The 5,975-nt window shown below is 42.4% G+C and overlaps 1 pseudogene; it reads left to right on the top strand.

The window, feature by feature from the left end:
• The first annotated feature begins 4 nt into the window (after window positions 1–4).
• Window positions 5–1,209, top strand: LOC102499441 (sorting nexin-18-like; annotated as a pseudogene).
• The last annotated feature ends 4,766 nt before the right edge of the window (window positions 1,210–5,975 follow it).

The following is a 5,975-nucleotide window of genomic DNA, read 5'->3' as shown; positions in this document are numbered from 1 at the left end:
CACCCCCTACCCGTTCCAGTGCACCATCGACGACCCCACCAAGCAGACCAAGTTCAAGGGCATGAAGAGTTACATCTCCTACAAGCTGGTACCCACGCACGTGCAGGTCCCGGTGCACCGGTGCTACAAGTACTTCGACTGACTGTACGCGCGCCTGGCCAAGAAGTTCCCCATCATCTCGGTGCCCCACCTGCCGGAGAAACAGGCCACTGGCCGCTTCGAGGAGGACTTCATTTCCAAGAGCAGGAAGGGCCTGATCTGGTGAACCACATGGCCAGCCACCCGGTGCTGGCTCAGTGCGACGTCTTCCAGCACTTTCTGATGTGCCCGAGCAGCACGGACAAGAAGGCTTAGAAGCAGGGCAAGCAAGAGAAAGGCGGAGAAGGATGAGATAGTGGGCGCCAACTTCTTCCTGACGCTGAGCACGCTCCCCCCCGCCCCCCCGCAGCCGCCCTGGACCTGCAGGAGGTGGAGAGCAAGATCGATGGCTTCAAGAGCTTCACCAACAAGATGGACGACAGTGCACTGCAGCTCAACCACACGGCCAACGAGTTCGCGCGCAAGCAGGTGACCGGCTTCAAGAAGGAGTATCAGAAGGTGGGCCAATCCTTCCGTGGCCTCAGCCAGGCCTTAGAGCTGGACCAGCAGGCCTTCTCCGCAGGCCTGAATCAGGCCATCGCCTTCACCCGAGATGCCTACGACGCCATCGGTAAGCTGTTTGCCGAGCAACCCAGGCAGGACCTGGACCCGGTCATGGACCTGTTAGCGCTGTATCAGAGCCACCTAGCCAACTTCCCAGACATCATCCACATCCAGAAAGGAGCTCTTACCAAAGTAAACGAGAGTAGGCAACACGTGGAAGAAGGGAAGATGGAGGTCCAAAAAGCTGATGGCATTCAAGATCATTGTAACACTATTTCCTTTACCACTTTGGCTGAAATTCACCACTTCCATCAAATTTGAGTAAGAGACTTTAAATCAAAGATGCAGCATTTCTTAAAACAATTTTCTTACAACAACAGATAATATTTTTCCAAAAAGTGACCCAGAAGTTGGAAGAAGCTCTTCACAAATATGATAGTGTTTAATGACTGGATATTGGATTGTGGACTTTTTTTCAGTTCAAGGATCATTTCTACAGCAGAATAAAAACTGCTATCAAAGAGCTATTGCCAACTATCAGTGGTGGTACAAGGATGGTTTTGTGTTCAACTGAAACCCAGCTGAATATATAATTATGTAGGAAATAAACAGTTAATATGGTTATATAATAGAAACAGTACCACACATTGTAACTAAATTATACTATGTATGCCGACACTACCATTGTAACTTTGGGAATAATGATTATACTATTTGCCTTATTGCTTTTTGAAGTATGGGTATTTTAGTGTATACTTTGTAGACCTCAAACCCATAAAGGGTCTCAAAGAAGCCGGCTGGATAAAAAGCCTGCTGTGGATGCCTTTTTACTCTCATAGATTGGGATTACCTAAATTCAACCTGTTCTCTGTTTACAAACTCCAACTAGAGCAGCTATGCAACTTCGTGCCTTTAGACTCTTGTTTTTTAACCCCCTTCCTCCTTTTAAGTACATCACAACTTTTCTGATTGAGAGAGAGAAAGGCCAGTGCTGATAATAACAAACTGATGATAACCTCCTATTGAGGCAGAGGGGAGGGGTAGGAGGATCAGCTGTCATCAATGTGCACAGCAAGTTCTGTCTCCTGATAAGATGCTGGTGAATGCAGAGGAGCAGAGGAGCGAGACTCGATGCTGGTGTTGGGATATGAAGTCTGTCAGGAAAGAAACGGTGCCGCTCTGTTCCCTTAGCTGCTACAGTAGCATAGCTCTTCATGCAAGTGTCCTGAAAACTTGGCGTGAAGGTTTTAGCAGAAATGTCTTATAACACGGAGAAGGAGGAGTCCGATCAGTCAGGGGATACAAGTACAGAATCGGTGACTACATAACATGATTTTAATTCTTAGGAGGTATTTTTTTTTCCTTGAAGATTTTCTTTTAGTAGTCATTTTTTTAAATGGATCTACACTGTTAACTGATTGAGACTCCACTGTGATTTACTCGTTTACTTAATCAAAAACTTTTCAGGGATGTCTGTAAATTTCAGTGTTATACGTAATGAGAAGTGATGTTGGTTGATCTTAGGCGGGACCAGATATAAATTCTACTATTCCAAATACTGAAGGAAAAGAAATAATTTATACCATGTTTCCAAAAAAAATATTGATAAGCTCCCCCTCCCTCCCAGGACATATTACCTTAAAATGATTTTAAATATATTATTTTATTGGGGCCAGCAGCTGGCGGAATGGCTGTGTCACTGGACTTCCACGTAGTCGACCACGGTTCGAGTCCCGGACCCGGTGGCTTAAACTCACGCTGGGCACGTGTGCATGCGTGCCCAAGATCCCGAGAGGATAATGGAGGAGAAGGGATGGCGGCATGGCCACCCCCCCCCGGGGGGTGATTTCTCGCTTTCTGTCTCTGTCTCTGTCTTTCTGGTGAGTGCACGCACCCTATGGCAAAAACCTCTCCAAAATATATATATATATTCTTTTATTATTACAAGGGAAATACAAATGGCTGGTAAATACCAAAAATTTCAAAAGCAGCTTGCTTTTAAAAGCACAAGGAGATTCCGGCTCGAAATGCCAGTCTCAATGTTTTTATAGTTGCTAAGCTAAATGTGATTCTTGAGTTTACAGATTTAAAAACTGTCACTGAAAGGTTAAAGTATCTACTGTTTTTATGAAGTCAAACTTACTGCCTCAGAAATCCCTGGGTACTGAAACGGTAGCATGGACGTAAGGAGGCCGGTCCGAAATGTCAGTGAGTCACTATGATCCAAGAAAAGGTGTGGTTTGCAGATAGTCACAAAAAAGAAAAGGTCGTTGAAAGAATTTCTCAACAGCATATTTACTCTCTAAAACCTAATCTCCAATGGGTTGAATTTTTTAAGATCGGATTTATCATCATTTAGATCTTGGGTCAAAATTTTTTGCTGTAGGTTATTAGAGCCAGATTTAACACCACAAGGCTTTGTCTTTACTACAGGTAATGTAGAACTATAACCAAATGCTTTGTTCTCCAAAAAGTACCTTTCTCTTACTGATTACGAAGTATAGTTCTATGGACAAGACCTATTTATATAGAAATTTTAATTTTATTGCAGAAGTTTGAAGATTATAATGATAGTATTTAAGTTTGAGTCTGTATTAGACAAATAAGCATGATGCTTTTCAAATGATTTGAAAGTCACTTTTATTTGCCTCTTTATTTAGATTTTTTTTTTTGGAAAAAAAAGTAAAATCACTAAACTTGTGCAATGGTAGCATAGAAATTTTCTGAGGTATCTGTATGATTATGCTTTAGCCAGGGTGGACATAGCTTAAATGATAGAAACTAAAGATAGAAGTCTAAGCAATTGTAAGTTCATGCTGCCTACTTCAAAGAGAACTTCGTTCCTCATAACTACATAACATGATAATGCCACTGATTCACAAGGGGTTTAAATTAATTCTGTGAGGTAGGACACCAAAACTATTAGTGTTCATCTTCATCTAAGATCTTTATTCTCTAATGTTCTTGGTCCTATTGAAACATTTCAGTATATAAAAATACTGCAATGTTAATACCCAAGAGGAAAAAAAAGCCATTGTCATTTGTATGCTGGTCATTAATGATCAGTGTGGTACAGTTTTTAAAAATAAACTATCATGCCCTTCAAAAAAAAAAAAAAAAGGACTAGTGCAATGGGAAGCGTAATAACAAGGGGTTCTAAGTGTGAAGCTCCAAGGACCATGGGTGTAATCTCTAAGATCCCCTTAGGGCCTGTCAGATCTACTGTCACAGTATGGAGGAAAGGGGCTGTCAGTGCACAAGAGTGAGTGCTCTAAGAGGGAGAGTTCTGTGGAAAGTGTGTGCAGTGAAACTGCCACCACAAAGATCTCTAATTGACAAAGACTTTTAACTCCTTGGCAGCGCAGTCTATAGCCAGACTAATGAGACTACTGATACTGAGATCAAAAAGAGTTTGGGGACCAGAAAAGATTGTCTGGGTTTTTTGCCTTAACGTTTATGGGGATTGCCTTGGAATTGGTTTCCTTGCATGCTTCTGGCTAGTGCCGGGGACCAGCCTCGGCGGGGGTGGGTGTACTCGTTGGAGGCAATGCTGGAAAGGAAGACTAAGGTCTTGGTGCCTTTTCATGCATGTCCTCAGCCAGACACCCCCAGAGATTGCTCTCTGAGGAGTGACAACTGCTAGGAATCATCATGCCTTTTTATTGAAAATGTGATACATGCAAGTAAACGGGTGAGGGGCTACGTGTTCTAATTATCAATTCATAAAGTTTTAACAGTAGAAACCATTCAGGGTTTGATTAAGGGCAGGTGTATTAATCATCGGTACAGTTCAGCAATTGTTTGATTGATGAAAGCAGGTTCCTGGTAACTTCAAGCAGTGCAGTTTCAGGAAACAATTCCAGCAAGCAGAGTTAATTATCAACCGATGTTCAGCAGCAGCCATCTTATGATTACTAAAAGAAAATCTCAAGCATAGATATTAGTTCTTATGGATTTTCATAAAGAATGATACCTATATAATTCTATAGGGATCTAAAACTTAAGGAATCTTAATATATTTACCTATCCTGAAGGAGTGAAGTTATTGTTCACTTGGTGAGGGTGGGACAGTTTTTTCAACTGACTGTAAAGTGACTAACAAGTTAATGAAAAACTTTAAAATGGGTTTATGGTGTTGTGGATTCATTTGTGTAGTCTATGGCACCACTGTTGTGCATTTTGTTAGAACATTAGTTACCATGGGGCAAGAGAGTCCTGGGCCAGTTTTGGCCTAGTCCTATTGTATGTAAAAAGGTTATTTATATTAAATGTGTCTTGAAGGGCCTTCCAAAGGTCAAGAAGAACTTCAGCACACCCTCTACTGTGCCCACTGGGATGAAGCACTGTAATTAACAGTAAGTGGTCCGGGTAAAGGGGAGCGGTCGGGGAATTTTTCGGGAAATCTTACTACAAAGATGTATGAGAGAACTATGTGATTCTTTTATAGTAGTAAATCGGGGAATCAGAAGAGGGTCACTTCCCAGCAAGGCTATCGCAGTTTCCAGATCATATTGACCCAAGCTTTTGCTCATAGGTCGGGGGGTGTACAGCAGCAGCATTGCCAACGTGCTGAACTGACCAAAATTATGCTCAAAGGTTGGGGGGCTCAGACAGATGCTGGAGCCCCACTGGGTCGGACTCCTCCAGGCAAGGGTTAAAATAGCACATCCTAGTTTTATATTTCTACACAATGACACCATTCTTCAGTAAAAGGACAGAAGTATTCAGCTTAAGAGAAATATAGGTTGACTAATAACTGGAGGGTAGGTTTTCTAAACAGTCAGTTCAAGAATACTGACAAAGAGAGACAATTTCCTGACCTCCCAGAGAGATGAGTGAATTAAAACTTAGTTTGCTCATTCAGGGAAGTTTTGAAATTGCTTTAAGAAAGGATGTGCCCAGTGTGTGAGGCCAGAGGGACCTTCCTGACATACAAGAGAATCAAGTATCCACCCTGTGTTTTCCTCCTTGCAACAATGCTGCAAGACAAAGTGTGGGTGCCTCTTTTGCAGAGATAACCAAACAGGTGTCTGCCTGGCCAAGTCCTTTGCAAGAACTTCGATGCCTCTTAGCTTTGACAAGTCAGTATTTACCCCTGAACCAGACCAGTGTGCAGGGAGAGACCAGGTCCCCCAGTGCTCTGAGCATTGCCCTTAGCTGTATGAGGCCACCATGGAGCCACAGGTGAGGACCCACTCAGAATCTGTAGCTGAAGCCATGAAGCCATAAAGCCAGTCATACAGTCACTCATTCAGCATTCACATAAGAAGATAAGGACATTTCCTTCCTCCAAGAAACCTTTATTTATTTATTTATTTATTTATTTATTTATT

The sequence above is a fragment of the Tupaia chinensis genome, unplaced genomic scaffold, assembly GCF_000334495.1.
Source record: "Tupaia chinensis unplaced genomic scaffold, TupChi_1.0 Scaffold143542_1, whole genome shotgun sequence".
In the NCBI taxonomy this organism is placed as follows: Eukaryota; Metazoa; Chordata; class Mammalia; order Scandentia; family Tupaiidae; genus Tupaia; species Tupaia belangeri.
This window is presented reverse-complemented; position numbering and strand designations above follow the sequence as displayed.